We start from the raw sequence: 14,632 nt of genomic DNA, 5'->3' as shown, positions 1-14,632 counted from the left end.
TATTTGTAGTGAGGTGGATGGACCTAGAGTCTGTCATACAGAGTGAAGTAAGTCAGAAAGAGAAAAACAAATACCGTACGCTAACACATATACATGAAATCTAAAAAAAAAACATGGTTCTGATGAACCTACGGGCAGGACAGGAATAAAGACACAGACGTAGAGAATGGACTTGAGGACACGGGGAGGGGGGAGGGTAAGCTGGGACGAAGTGAGAGAGTAGCACTGACATATATACACTACCAAATATAAAACCAATAGCTAGTGGGAAGCAGCTGCATGGCACAGGGAGATCAGCTCGGTGCTCTGCAACCACCTAGAGGGGTAGGATAAAGAGGGTGGGAGGGAGACACAAGAGAGAGGGGATATGGGGATATACGTATGCATACAGCTGATTCAATTTGTTATACAGCAGAAACTAACACAACACTGTAAAGCAATTATACTCCAATAAAGATGTTAAAAAAATATAGTATAGTTCTATATTTTGGAGCCAGGAAGCTTTGAGTTCAGGATCTGACTTTGCCACTTGCTATCTGTATGACTCTGGACAAGTTATTCAGCCTCTTTCCTGGCCTCATTTTCTTCATCTGTAAAAGGAGGTAATAATAAAACCTGTCTCTCAAGAGTTGCTTTGTGAATTAAAAACACAAGTGAAAAGACTCAGCACATTGTCTGGTAGATAGCAAGCTCTCAAAAAAAAAATTGTTTCCTTCCCTGTTCTCTATATATTTGGTGTGGTAATAATGGATCTTAAAGATTTCTTGAAAATAAAGCATCTGTCTCTTTATATAAAGCCACAAAGTCACCAAGGATAGATCTAGCCAGGGCATGCACTCTTGTACTTTACCTTTGGCATAAGCAGAGTGAATGCTAACTCCAGAGAAAAGCAGTCTCTCAACCTGCTTTTGAGAAGCATGCTGTTAATGTGTTGTCAGCATACACAAACCTTGTGGTTACAGGGTTTAGTTTATTATATCTTCCAACTTCTGTAGCTAAATGAGGTGAATACTGAATTCATAGTATAGAACACTTCCCAAATATTTAATTTTAACAAAAGGAAGAGACTATTTTTCATATTCATCTTAAAATCCTTAAAATGCATACTACTTGAATATTTCTGTTTGTTATAAAAAACAGGGCAGTTAAATAAAAATAAAAATTAATTTAAAGGGAAAATTTATAATTCAGTAGGAACCATTCTGATTTCCTGCTGATATAAGTAAGGCAAGAAGCTGCAAGTTCAGTACAAAAAACACTAGGCTGGGAATCAGTAGACTTGGGATTCAGTTCAGATCTGCAATCAACCAGTTGTTTGACTCTGGAGAAGACATTGCAAACTTCTGGGTCTCAGCTTCATCATCTATAAAGTGAGGTTTGGACTAGATAAACAGCGGTTCTAGCCAGGGATGCACGTTTGAATCATCTATGGAGATTTTAAAGAACACGCATGATTTATCTCTGGGGGGAGGGTCTGGGCACCTGTATTTTTAAGATGTTTCCAAGTGATTCTATGATTTCTAAAAGACTCCTCTAGCTCTAGGGTTGTACAATTCTAAGCTCTCATCTTTGCAAATTTAAAAATCTTCCCTTGTGGGAAGTAGCTGCATAGCACAGGGAGATCAGCTCAGTGCTCTGTGTCCACCTAGAGGGGTGGGATAGGGAGGGTGGGAGGGAGACGCAAGAGGGAGGAGATATGGGGAGGTATGTATATATAGCTGATTCACTTTGTTATACAGCAGAAACTAACACACCATTGTAAAGCAATTATACTCCAATAAAGTTGTTAAATAAAATAAAATAAATATCTTCCCTTCCTCTTTAAAGTCTTACTGGAACAAAGTCATGCTCATTTGTTTACATATTCTTTATGGCTGCTTTTGAGCTATAAGAGCTGAGTAGCCTGCAAAGTCTAATATATTTACTGTTTGCCCTCTTAGAGAAAAACTTTGCCAATCCCTGTTTTAGACCACTATAATGTAACCTATTGTAAATGTCTAGGCTGAATTAATTTTAAGAGCTTTTAGAGATCTAATAAAGCATTGGAGCTATTTGTTAAAATATCTTAAAGGCAGTTTCCAAGTAGATTAACCTTTAACTAGAGGTGTTACTGCTGATTCAGTTGGAATTTTTGATGAGCAAATACTTAAAAATACGAATTACAGTGGATATAAGAATTGCCTACATTAGAGATGCATAAATATTCATAAGATCAAAAATATACATGAAATTTTTAATTAACAAGCATTTCATAAGGTATGCATCAATTCTCATAACTTCTGGGAAAATATGTCTGTTGTGGTTAAAACCACAGTAGTGAGCCAGATAAGTTTTACTGTAAAGCCCCAAAGAAAACACTATCCCATAACTGTGACTTTTATTCATTTTTCCCCCCTAATTATTCAGAAAGGGTTCCTTAAAAAAAAAAAAAAAGAACAGCCTCATTCAGTTATGTTTTTAACCACTACAAAGCACAAAGCGCAGCTATTTACTCATTTTAAGTGAAGATTATAACAGTAGTTTTGAAATGCAGTTCCCCTTTCCCCTCCTCACTCCCTTCAGTTTTTGTTTTAAATATCAAACTGCACACACTCACAGATGTGGTCTGTGCTCCTCTAACTAGATACATGGCTATGTGCCAGCAGGTATTGACAGACAAAAGCAAACACACCCACACACCGAAAATCAAACATAGGCTAATAATCCCAGTGCATCTTCCTAGAGCTTCAATTTCACTAATTTTTGGGGAAAAGAGCTAAGCAATTTAATCTTAAATATTGATATTTTTATATCTTAAATACTTAAAACATTTAAATCAGTAACTTACAACATCTTAATTAACATAAACATGGACATAATGTAGCATAAAATGCAAAATCAGCATAGATTTTTAAAATAAGAAATTTCCAGAGAACTTTTGCACCTGAGAAAGGTGATTTTCTCTGCTTCATTCACCCTACTCTGCTGGCTTGGATACTTCAGTGGAACAGTTTAGTTACTCTCCATACTTGATAGGCCTGTAACATAAACCCCTAATTCTTAGGAACCAGATTCCCTAAAAATTAATAAAGACATGAGCAAAACCTTATGCTTTAGCAGCTTAAATGTGTATAGGAGCAAGACAATTATTGAAGCAAATTTATTCATTTGGTCAAAATACATTTATTGGTGTTTTCTGTGTGCCAATTTTGCCTATAATAATTAGACTAGGGGCTTCCCTGGTGGCGCAGTGGTTGCGCGTACGCCTGCCGATGCAGGGGAACCGAGTTCGTGCCCCGGTCTGGGAGGATCCCACATGCCGCGGAGCGGCTGGGCCCGTGAGCCATGGCCGCTGGGCCTGCGCGTCCGGAGCCTGTGCTCCGCAGCGGGAGAGGCCGCAGCAGAGGGAGGCCCGCATACAACAAAAAAAAAAAAAAAAAAAAAATAATTAGACTAGAAATTGAACCTAATATTATATAATGAAAATATAGACACCATCCCTGAACTTTCTATTTTCTTCATACCTCCTCTCCAATTGATAAGTCCTATTGATTCTACAGCCAAAATGTTCTGAACCTGTCCAATGGTTTTCATCTTTACTTCCATCACAGTCAAGTCCATCAACATTTCTTATCTTGATATAGCCTAACAGGTCTCCTTACTTCTACTATTGACCCCTCCAGTAAATTCTCCATACAGCTGTCAGAGTAATTGTTTAAAATTTGTCAGGTCACACCTGTCCTGTTTAAAACCCTCTAGTAGCACACTATTACACTCAGAAAAAAAAGTGAATGCCCTGCCCTAGCTGCTTACAAACATCCTGCATGATCACATGCCCCCCCCAGCCACCCGCTCCAATCTCATTTCCATCACTCTTCTCCCTGCCCACTAAGCTCCAGCCACACCAACTTTCTTTTTATTCTTCAAACACACCATGCTTTTTTTCTCCTGAGGGCTGGGGTACTAGCTGTGCCTGAACCTTCTAGTGGTTGGCTCCATGTGTTGGGTAGATTTCAGTTTAAATGTCACTCCCCCCTAATTATTCAGAAAGGGTTCCTTAAAAAAAAAAAAAAAGAACAGCCTCATTCAGTTATGTTTTTAACCACTACAAAGCACAAAGCGCAGCTATTTACTCATTTTAAGTGAAGATTATAACAGTAGTTTTGAAATGCAGTTCCCCTTTCCCCTCCTCACTCCCTTCAGTTTTTGTTTTAAATATCAAACTGCACACACTCACAGATGTGGTCTGTGCTCCTCTAACTAGATACATGGCTATGTGCCAGCAGGTATTGACAGACAAAAGCAAACACACCCACACACCGAAAATCAAACATAGGCTAATAATCCCAGTGCATCTTCCTAGAGCTTCAATTTCACTAATTTTTGGGGAAAAGAGCTAAGCAATTTAATCTTAAATATTGATATTTTTATATCTTAAATACTTAAAACATTTAAATCAGTAACTTACAACATCTTAATTAACATAAACATGGACATAATGTAGCATAAAATGCAAAATCAGCATAGATTTTTAAAATAAGAAATTTCCAGAGAACTTTTGCACCTGAGAAAGGTGATTTTCTCTGCTTCATTCACCCTACTCTGCTGGCTTGGATACTTCAGTGGAACAGTTTAGTTACTCTCCATACTTGATAGGCCTGTAACATAAACCCCTAATTCTTAGGAACCAGATTCCCTAAAAATTAATAAAGACATGAGCAAAACCTTATGCTTTAGCAGCTTAAATGTGTATAGGAGCAAGACAATTATTGAAGCAAATTTATTCATTTGGTCAAAATACATTTATTGGTGTTTTCTGTGTGCCAATTTTGCCTATAATAATTAGACTAGGGGCTTCCCTGGTGGCGCAGTGGTTGCGCGTACGCCTGCCGATGCAGGGGAACCGAGTTCGTGCCCCGGTCTGGGAGGATCCCACATGCCGCGGAGCGGCTGGGCCCGTGAGCCATGGCCGCTGGGCCTGCGCGTCCGGAGCCTGTGCTCCGCAGCGGGAGAGGCCGCAGCAGAGGGAGGCCCGCATACAACAAAAAAAAAAAAAAAAAAAAAAATAATTAGACTAGAAATTGAACCTAATATTATATAATGAAAATATAGACACCATCCCTGAACTTTCTATTTTCTTCATACCTCCTCTCCAATTGATAAGTCCTATTGATTCTACAGCCAAAATGTTCTGAACCTGTCCAATGGTTTTCATCTTTACTTCCATCACAGTCAAGTCCATCAACATTTCTTATCTTGATATAGCCTAACAGGTCTCCTTACTTCTACTATTGACCCCTCCAGTAAATTCTCCATACAGCTGTCAGAGTAATTGTTTAAAATTTGTCAGGTCACACCTGTCCTGTTTAAAACCCTCTAGTAGCACACTATTACACTCAGAAAAAAAAGTGAATGCCCTGCCCTAGCTGCTTACAAACATCCTGCATGATCACATGCCCCCCCCAGCCACCCGCTCCAATCTCATTTCCATCACTCTTCTCCCTGCCCACTAAGCTCCAGCCACACCAACTTTCTTTTTATTCTTCAAACACACCATGCTTTTTTTCTCCTGAGGGCTGGGGTACTAGCTGTGCCTGAACCTTCTAGTGGTTGGCTCCATGTGTTGGGTAGATTTCAGTTTAAATGTCACTTATTCACAGTGATCTCCCATGATCAGTCAAAATAAGAGGCCACCGGTTACTCTCTTGTCCTCTAATTTAAATTCCTTGCATAGCACTTGTGGCTGTCTGACAGTTTTCTTTTTCATTTATTTGTTTCTTGATTAACACTCCCCCTCCCCAGGCCAAAAATGTAAGCTCCATGAGCATAGAGAATAAAGGACCTTGTCTGCCTAAACTTGTTTACCACCTTGGCCCCCGGGCCTAAAACAAAACTTGTCGGGCAGACAATAAATAATAATTGTAGAATAAATGAATGAATAATAGAGTATGGATCTTCACATGATATATATCATGTTCTGCAGAGAAATTTTTACCTTTATAGAGTCTTAGAAGTGTAAAGGCCTTTACTATCCCTTCTAGTCTAACTTCCTACTCCATGCAGGAATTTTTCATTTCTGCTCTCAGGGAAAAATGTGCAGGAGCCTGACTTACAACTAGCTGTGTAATACTGGAGCAGAAACAGATAAATCAATACAACAGTACAAAAACAAATCCATGCATTTTAGAAATTTTAAATATGATGATGAAGACATTATAAATCAATGGGAGAAATTTATGGATTATTCCATTTTCAATGAACACTATAGCAGTGCTGTCCAGTAGGACTTTCCGTGATGATGGAAATAAATGTTCTTTATCTGCAATGTCCAATATAGTAGCCACTAGCCACATGTGGCTACTGAGCACTTGAAAATGGCTAGTGAGACTGAGGGACTGATTTTATTTATTTTAATTAATTTAAACTTAAATTGAAATAGCTACATGTGGGTAGTGGCTACTATTTTGGACAGCATAGTTCCATAGGATTTCATAGGTATTTCTGGAAAGAAAAAAGATTATATGGTTAAGTAAGTTAGGGAAATGCTGCATCCTAAAACTCTGTATTGTTGATTGATAATGCACACAAGCATATTAGAGGCTACGAGAGGTTCTGCAATAAAGAAAATTAACTTTTCTTGGTCTGATTTTTTTCCCAACTCATTTGACCAATGAAATCCTTTTTATGTTTGTTTTGGTATATTATCTATTAACACCTTATTGTCTGTGCAGTGAAGTTTGGGATATGTTAACTGGGTAATTTAATAAATGGCACTGGGGCTTCCCTGGTGGCGCAGTGGTTGCGCGTCCGCCTGCCGATGCAGGGGAACCGGGTTCGCGCCCCGGTCTGGAAGGATCCCACATGCCGCGGAGCTGCTGGGCCCGTGAGCCATGGCCGCTGGGCCTGCGCTCCGGAGCCTGTGCTCCGCAACGGGCGAGGCCGCAGCAGAGGGAGGCCCGCATACCACAAAAAAAAAAAAAAATTAAAAAAAAAAATAAATAAATAAATGGCACTGGAACAAGTTGTTAATCATTCGATTAAAAAATTAAGTTAGATCCCTACTTCAGATCTCATATCGAATTATATTTCAGATGGAGTGAAATTTAAATGTTAAAAAGTGAAACAAAAATATTAAAAGAAAATAGAGCTTAAAAACACTTATATAACTGGTCAATAAACACATGAAAAGATACTCAACACCTTCCTAGTAATCAAAGAAATGTAAGTTGAAGTAAGATTTCATTTTTTACCTGTCAAATTAGCAAAGATGTGGAAAACTGATAATAACCAGCATTGCTGAGTAACTATGGGAAAATGGGTATTCTTATTAACAGAAATGTAAACAAATGCAAGCTTTTTGAAGGATAATTTGCCATTATATTTTAATATTTAAGAAATGTCTATAGGTAGGTATTACACTTTCAGAAATTTATCTGAAGGGAAACATTAGGATATGTGCAAAAATTTAACAGGGATGTTTACCACAGCAATAGTTATAATAGAAAAACTGGAAACAATCTCAAAGTTTAAAAGAGGACTGGTAAATTTAAATAATAGGATTTCCATTCATTGGAATACTTTGCAGCCATTAAAAAATGAAGTTGTAGAAATAAATTTATTGACAGAAAGATGTTCATAATACGTTATGGAAAGAAAGGTTATATAAAAATCTGTACACAAATATACACAAAAATAGTCAAGAATGATAGCCATCTAAAGTTATATACAGTTTTCTTTAAGAATGGAATTTTAATACTTTTAAACTTTTTTCTTCTTTTGATATTGACTGCTTAATTTTTTCCCCTTTCTTTTTATAATGAGCACATACCAGTAAACACAGCTATTTTCATTCAAGAAAAAAAAAAAAAGTACCACGTCCCACTCTTACACTGACCTAAAAATGTCTGTTTCTTCAACTCACTGGTCTCATTTTTGTCCTCTGGAAAAAAACAGTAAGTCTAATCTCTCTTCTACAAAACTTCGAACACAAAGATTTAAATATAATCTGATGTTCATTAAAATTAGATTACGTCCAACTTCTAATGAATGATTCCCTTTGCAATTTCACAAAAAGAATCACATCCAAGACCAAATGTGCTTTTCATGGCAGCATAAGCAGAAAAATTTTCAGGAAGGAAGTTGAAGCCTTATTTTTTGTTTTCAATTTCCCCTAATTAAACGTTTCCTTTTAATGCTAGCCTAAACCATCCAGAGATTTGTATAAAGTGGCATGTTAAAAATTACCATCAAGATTTTACATCCCTATTGAAGACAGAGATTAGATTTTACTCAACCCTGCTATCTTCAGTGCTTGAAAACACAAAATTGTTATAAACATAGGAAGAGTTCTCAATTTTATAAATTATTTATAAATTTGAACAATATTCTTCTAACATGAATATTTTACAAATAGAGGAATTCAGCTCTCAAAGCAGAAAAACCATTTGGTACGATGATGATGCCTGGTAACTCTACAGCCATAAATTCCATTTGGCCCTACCTTGGGCCAGGGAGATAGACTAAGTAACCTTTTAGAATTTCTTCTAGCACTGAGGCTCTCCATTTATTGTTCTGTTACTTATTAGGCATGGCTATCAATGGCTAAGGGGTCACTGACCAGAAAAAGAACTTCATTCTTAGTCTACCATTTCTACTTCAAAGGTTCCATCTATAACTGTGTCACTATTTTTTTCCTTTACTTGGTGTAAACACCAGCCTTTTCTTAAAATGATTTTGTTTTGCTTAAATTTTCTGAGAAATGACTTAACACAATTGCAAAATTTAAAATGACTAGGACTGTAAATAGTGTTTGGGGAAGACGCTAGATTTAATGAGAGGTCTAAGATATTTTACAAAAGAGTAGACAGAATTTTATTTAGTATATAGCTAATATATCCTAGCTGATAAGATGTGGTCAAGTTAAAGTTATAATCTGCCTGGTTTCATAAATAATCACTGTGTTTAACTCACAGTAGCTATATGCAAGCATTTTGTTTGAAAAAGTATAAAAAAGTCATCATCTTTTATTCTCATTTGTCTTCTAGATTTCAAAGCCTGGTAAGTTATTTTTTTCATAGATAGTTAAGAGGTAAATTGTTATTACAAACTCCTATTTAATGGGTTTCAAAAATGTGCTTGGTGTATAGCAGGTGCTCAATAAATATTTAATGAACAATTGGAAGAAACAATGAATTTATGTTTTACAGTACTGTGCTGACAGGAAAACAGTGTCTGATGGGACCCGATTATGACATATAGAATTCTCTTAGCAATTTGTCTTTAAATGTTAATTAATATGAATACTTGTGAGTCATCTGACCAGGTCTGAATTATATATTATTAAGTAGGACTAAACATTTCCAGCAAATATATATTTTAGCTGCTAATGTAAAATGCCAAGTTGCTGCAACAAACAGTAGTGGGAAAATCACAGCCAGCTAAGGCCAGAAATCCACAAGCTATTGTTTTGAAGGAATTTAACCTATCACACTACTCTGAGAGAGCATTTATTTATTTTTTGGCCCTCAGGGAAGGCAGGGCTACGAACAATTTTTAAACCTACAATATAGATGCTCAAAAATAATAACTGTAACCAGGACAATTTTTTTCAGTATCATGACTGTGTTCTAGTGCTTTTATAACAGATGAATGTGTGAAAGTGTAGTCATCTAATTGGAAGCCAGAGAAAGGAACTTTCAGAGATTTTCTGTAAGTAATAAAAATGCTTAAAATCTCTCATAAGTTTCAAGTATTCTCTCTGCTTTAAGAGAGATCTATGCCCCCCTTCCCTAAAAAAGGAGACAGATGAAACTCAAAGACTACATAAACTTGATTTTCTATCTGTATTGAACCATATCATTACCCAAACGGTCTCCAGTAGGTAGATGGACAAAGTGAATATAAGCTAGTCATGCTGAAGAAGGTAGCCTCTCAGAGAATCTGGTTCAGAAAAGTTAAGTAACTTTACTCATTTGGATTAGTAATACTTGGACCTCAAATTCAATTTTTTTAATAATATGGTTAAAAAAGCACATTATTTGGAGAGTAGCTGGGATTTGAGCAGTAAGTTTTATATAGTCTGGCAATGGTCAGTTTCCAAAGAGATGGGTTACCTGGGCCTTGAGGACTTCCTTTTTGTTTACTAATGCATTTTACTCATCCAAGAGGTTCAAGGAATTGGCAAGGAGAGGAGTCTGGACCTTAAACAGTAAGAAATTTAGGACTTACAGATGTAGATAGAATTTAGCCAAGAAAGGCCTTAGTAATATCCAGGAACCTATATAAGTGGTAAAGCCATTGCTTATCAGAAGTTCTAACATTATAATTTATAACATAAAAGAATGGGCTAGCCTCTTGACAACGTAAAATGCTAACTGATCTCTACACAGGTGTGCGTGTCCTTGTTGAAAGGTATGTAATTCAGTCCAATCTTTTTCTTTAGATTGGTCACATTGGGAAAATAAAGGAACTTAGCAGACGCTTTGGAGATCACTTTATGATAAAATTTATTTTAAAAAAATTTAATTATTTATTGGTCTAGTCTCTTCATTCCTATCTTTTGATGATCTAACCTATACATTACTGCTACATTATTTTTCAAACAGAACTCTAGTTTCATTATTCTTCTCCAAATTTTTAAACATTTCTCCATTGTCTACCAAAATTAAGTACAAACTACAGCATGGCATTAAATTATTTCCACAAAAATAGCCGCAACCTATCTTTCCCAATTTATTTGCTTATACTTCTCCCACATACACAGCCACAAGCTCAGTTCTCCTGCAGGCCCAAATTATTAGGCAACAGTGGAGTAGTAGTGGCTACTGCAACTAAGGTACAGGAACAAGAGAAGAGCCAGTTCCCCACTCCCACTCCAACTGAGAGGTTAAGAAGTGAACACTGCTCAAGTACCTTTCCGAAACACAGACTTGATCTGTCATGCTCTTGCTTAAAACCACTACAGTAAGCTTTTTATAAATCTAGAATCCATGGGCCAGGAGGTGGCTAGAATTAAGGGTTCCATGAACTTGGATTGGGGAAAAAAATTGCATCTTTTCCATAAACTATAGCTGAAATTTAGCATTTTCTTCACTAAGTGTAGGCAATAATCCTCAGTGGTATTAACAGTCCCTAGTCTTTGTCACCATTAGAAATATATTTTCATATCACATTAAAGTTGTTGCAGTTACCTCAAAATATAATTTATACTCATCACTATTTTGAAATTACATAATTAGACCTGCTGCCAGATGTTATTTAATGTGAAAGGAAGCACATATATAACTACATCACACATTTGTTTTAACATTTTTAAAACTTTCAATAAAAATAATTTCATTTACGTTTCTATATATTTTACTTTATACATTTAAAAACATTATTCTGAGATAAGGTCCACAGGCCAGGCTGCCAAAGTGGTCCATGACATAAAAGAGGTTATTTTATTTTTACCTTTTGTTATTTATACCTATTAATTGCTTATAGTGTATAATCTAAACACTTTAGCATGGAATTCAAGGCTCCTCATTAACTGTTCACACCCACTTTATCATCTTTATCTCTGTCCCACCCCTACTTTTCATATTAAACTCTAGTCATACCAGACAATAGTGACTCTCTCTTATCTGGTGGCAGATAGGGTTTTTTTGTGTGTGTGTGTGGTATGCGGGCCTTCCTCTGTTGTGGCCTCTCCCGTTGCGGAGCACAGGCTCCGGACGCGCAGGCTCAGCGGCCATGGCTCACGGGCCCAGCCGCTCTGCGGCATGTGGGATCCTCCCATACCGGGGCGCGAACCCGGTTCCCCTGCATCGGCAGGCGGACGCGCAACCACTGCGCCACCAGGGAAGCCCCTTGGCAGATAGGTTTTTGAATTAACCCTACTTAATAGACAGTAGCCATGCACTGGCTTGGGCTTTGCCTTACCCAGACCTTCTCTGCCTGCCAAGCGAATTCTTTTAAAGGTCTGTTTTCCCTAATATTACAAGATCCTAATAGGGCTGAATCTTAAATCTTTCTCATTCCTAACGTAAATGATCAATGAAATGAATATAAAAGACAGATTCTAAATTGGCAAGGCACTGTGTGTAGTAATAATCTCTAGAGGAGTGAAGTTAGTCTCTGAATCTCATAAATTCGCCTAGCTCTGATCTTTTTGGGGATAGAAACGAGGAGGCCCTTGAGCTCTAAGGCTGGATCCCCAGCTGATAAATCTTGGAGGGAGGGGAAAGGGAGGGGAAAGAGCAGTAACTGAGGTGGATCTGATTAAGACTGAAGAATGGAAATGTGCTGAAGGGAAAGGCAGGAGTGACTTCTCCCATTTCCCAGAGCAGTTATTCAAAACTATCATCACTCTGACCAAGCGTCCCATTCCATCCCCAACCTTCTCTCATCAAATGACTCCCATTTTAATGTTACAAAGTCAACTCTATCAACCTTCTGCCTTCCCCTACTTCCCATCCTTTCCTTTGCTCTAGTTTAGTGGTTCTCAACCCACAGCATTAGTCACCTCAGAAGTTTTTAAAAAAGAAACACTGATGCCTTGCCTGAGTTTGTTTAATTGGCCTCAGATGGAGCAACTGCATTGGTTTTATTTTTAAAAAGCTTCCCAGGTGACTCTAATGTGCATACAAGATTGAGTTCCACTAGTGTTCTTGGTTCTGTAAATTAGCTATTCTCATCCATAAACTGTCTGCTTCTCGGTTCCATGATACACTTTTATGCCTAAGAGTTTCCCATCTTAAAAGAACACACTGTTGTGGCCCACACGCTTGCCCCTCATCTCATCACTTTACAACGATGTTTCTTTAAAGGGTAGCCTACACCTGTATGGTTTTTACCAGTTATGTTCTATGACTTTTTACTCTTCCAGCCAGTACTGGCATATGCTTTTGTACCCGTCATTCCCTCTGCTTCTATCTCCTCTCATATTTCTTTGACCAGCTACTGCTCACTAGCCTTTTAACACAAATTGAGTGACCCAAAGGTTACCTTGGAAAGGGTTTCCTCAAGTCCTTCTATACAATCATGCTCAGAGTATCCTGTGTTTTTTTTGTTTTTCGATTATAAATTTACTTTACTACCACTGCGGATTCTCTCATCGTCTCGACATAACAGAGCGTTTCAGAAAGCTGAGACTATTTCATTTGCTTCTGACTTTCTGGAGTCTAACTCCTGGAAACCACTCAGTGAAAAAAGTCTGAGAAATGAATGGAAAGAAAGGCTAGGAAACGGAGGTCTGGGGCGGGGAAATGAGGGGGAGGGCGTGTGTGTGGAAACGGGGTGGGGAGGGCTAACGGGGTGGAGCTGAGAACCCTGCACCAAAACTGGGGAGGGGGCAAGGATACCCTAGATCTGCGTGGGCGGTAAAGCGGTCCCCGGCCCAGACACACCGACCAGCAAACCCAAGTGGGGAGCAGGTTTCTTACCTGCCTCGGGCCTCACCACCCCAACCAGCCTTCAGGCGGCTCTCTATTGGCCGGAAAACGAAAGCTACGGTCGCAAACCCAGAGTTTTCTACCCCAACATTGCGACATTCCTCTCTAGTAGAGAGAAAATCTAAGGCAGAGTTCCTAGCTCTGCCGTAAGGTGAGGAAGAAAAGTTTGGGCGGGGCCGCCTGGGACGGATGAAATGGGGCGTGTCCGCGCAAGCGCATGCTGTACTCACTGGCGGCGTCACGTGCGGGGGCGGGGGCGGGGCCGGGAGGACCGGCCAGCTCCGGCCGGCGGTAGGGGGCGTGGGAGGTAAGTGCGCGCGCCTGCTCGTCTGCAGCCGAGGCGCGCGGGGCGGGGCCTTGTGCGCGGGGTCGGGGGCGCGCGGGCCGGAGCGGAGGGGGTCGGGGCGGCGGTTGACTGTGGCTGCCGAGAGTCCAGCCAGGACGCCGAGAGGCGGCGGAGGAGGCACCGGCGGCACCGGCAGAGGGGGCGACAGCGGTTGAGGCGGCGGTCCAACGCGTGCTCTCTGGGCGGGTGCGGCGGGGGATGTGCCTGCCCAGGCCGGGCGGAGTCTCTCTGACAGGGCGGGGGATGCGCGGCGGCCGCTCGCCCGGACCCTAAGGCAGCTGGGCCCACCCTCCCGAAACCCTCCGACCTTCGGTCGCCTCGGCCTCTGCTGTCTCCTCCGGCCTGACCCTGGGGCTGAGGTTGGCAGGCGGCTTCCGCCGAAGAGGAGGGGGCTGCGGTGGCCACCGCGGCGGAGCCCGAGGTAAGACCCGCCCAAGCCGCACAGCGGCCCTGCGGCCCGGCCCGGCCCGGCCCGGCCCACGTCTCAGTCTCTCTGTAGCTTTTGCGGGGCCGCTCCGCCCCGCCCCGGCGGAGACGCCCCGCGAGAGGGTCTGCCCCGCAGCCTCCCTGACACCCGATCGCTGCCCCGGGTCCCCCGTAGACCCCACCCATCGTATCTTCCATTGACCAGACACCATTCCGGCCCTCCAACCTCTCTAGGGATTCTGTCACGGGCCCCCCACCCCAGCACACCCTATTGGAACCTCCTTTAGAGTCTCTTCGGACGCTTAATGGGGCCTCGAGACTCTGTCACATTCTCCCGTGAGCTGACCCGGGTTTGTCACTGTTCCTCAAACCCAGTTACTGCCACCCCCTAACCCACTGCTACGCCCAGTTCCAGGGCAGATCCATCGTGCCCACCCCTCTTCTCTCC

General features: G+C 40.5%; 2 protein-coding genes across 8 annotated transcripts in view; one reads left to right on the top strand and one right to left on the bottom strand.

The window, feature by feature from the left end:
* Positions 1–13,453, bottom strand: part of SENP8 (SUMO peptidase family member, NEDD8 specific) — a 20,558-nt gene extending 7,105 nt beyond the window's left edge. Inside the window, exon 1 of the mRNA XM_007130708.4 lies at positions 13,404–13,453. The gene's annotated coding sequence lies outside the window, so the exon portion shown is untranslated. The remainder of the gene's footprint in view (positions 1–13,403) is intronic.
* Positions 13,454–13,698: 245 nt separating this feature from the next.
* Positions 13,699–14,632, top strand: part of MYO9A (myosin IXA) — a 283,494-nt gene continuing 282,560 nt past the window's right edge. For 5 of the 7 annotated variants that reach the window (XM_055088082.1, XM_024128692.3, XM_024128693.3 and 2 more), the window contains exon 1: positions 13,814–14,179. The gene's annotated coding sequence lies outside the window, so the exon portion shown is untranslated. Of the gene's footprint in view, positions 13,720–13,813; positions 14,180–14,632 lie in introns of those variants that run through there. The other 2 variants (XM_028495017.1, XM_024128694.3) reach the window with 2 other exon arrangements.

The sequence above is a fragment of the Physeter macrocephalus genome, chromosome 11 (assembly GCF_002837175.3).
Source record: "Physeter macrocephalus isolate SW-GA chromosome 11, ASM283717v5, whole genome shotgun sequence".
NCBI classification, from domain to species: domain Eukaryota; kingdom Metazoa; phylum Chordata; class Mammalia; order Artiodactyla; family Physeteridae; genus Physeter; species Physeter macrocephalus.
Note: the sequence above shows the minus strand (reverse complement) of the source record. Positions and strands in the feature narration are given on the sequence as shown.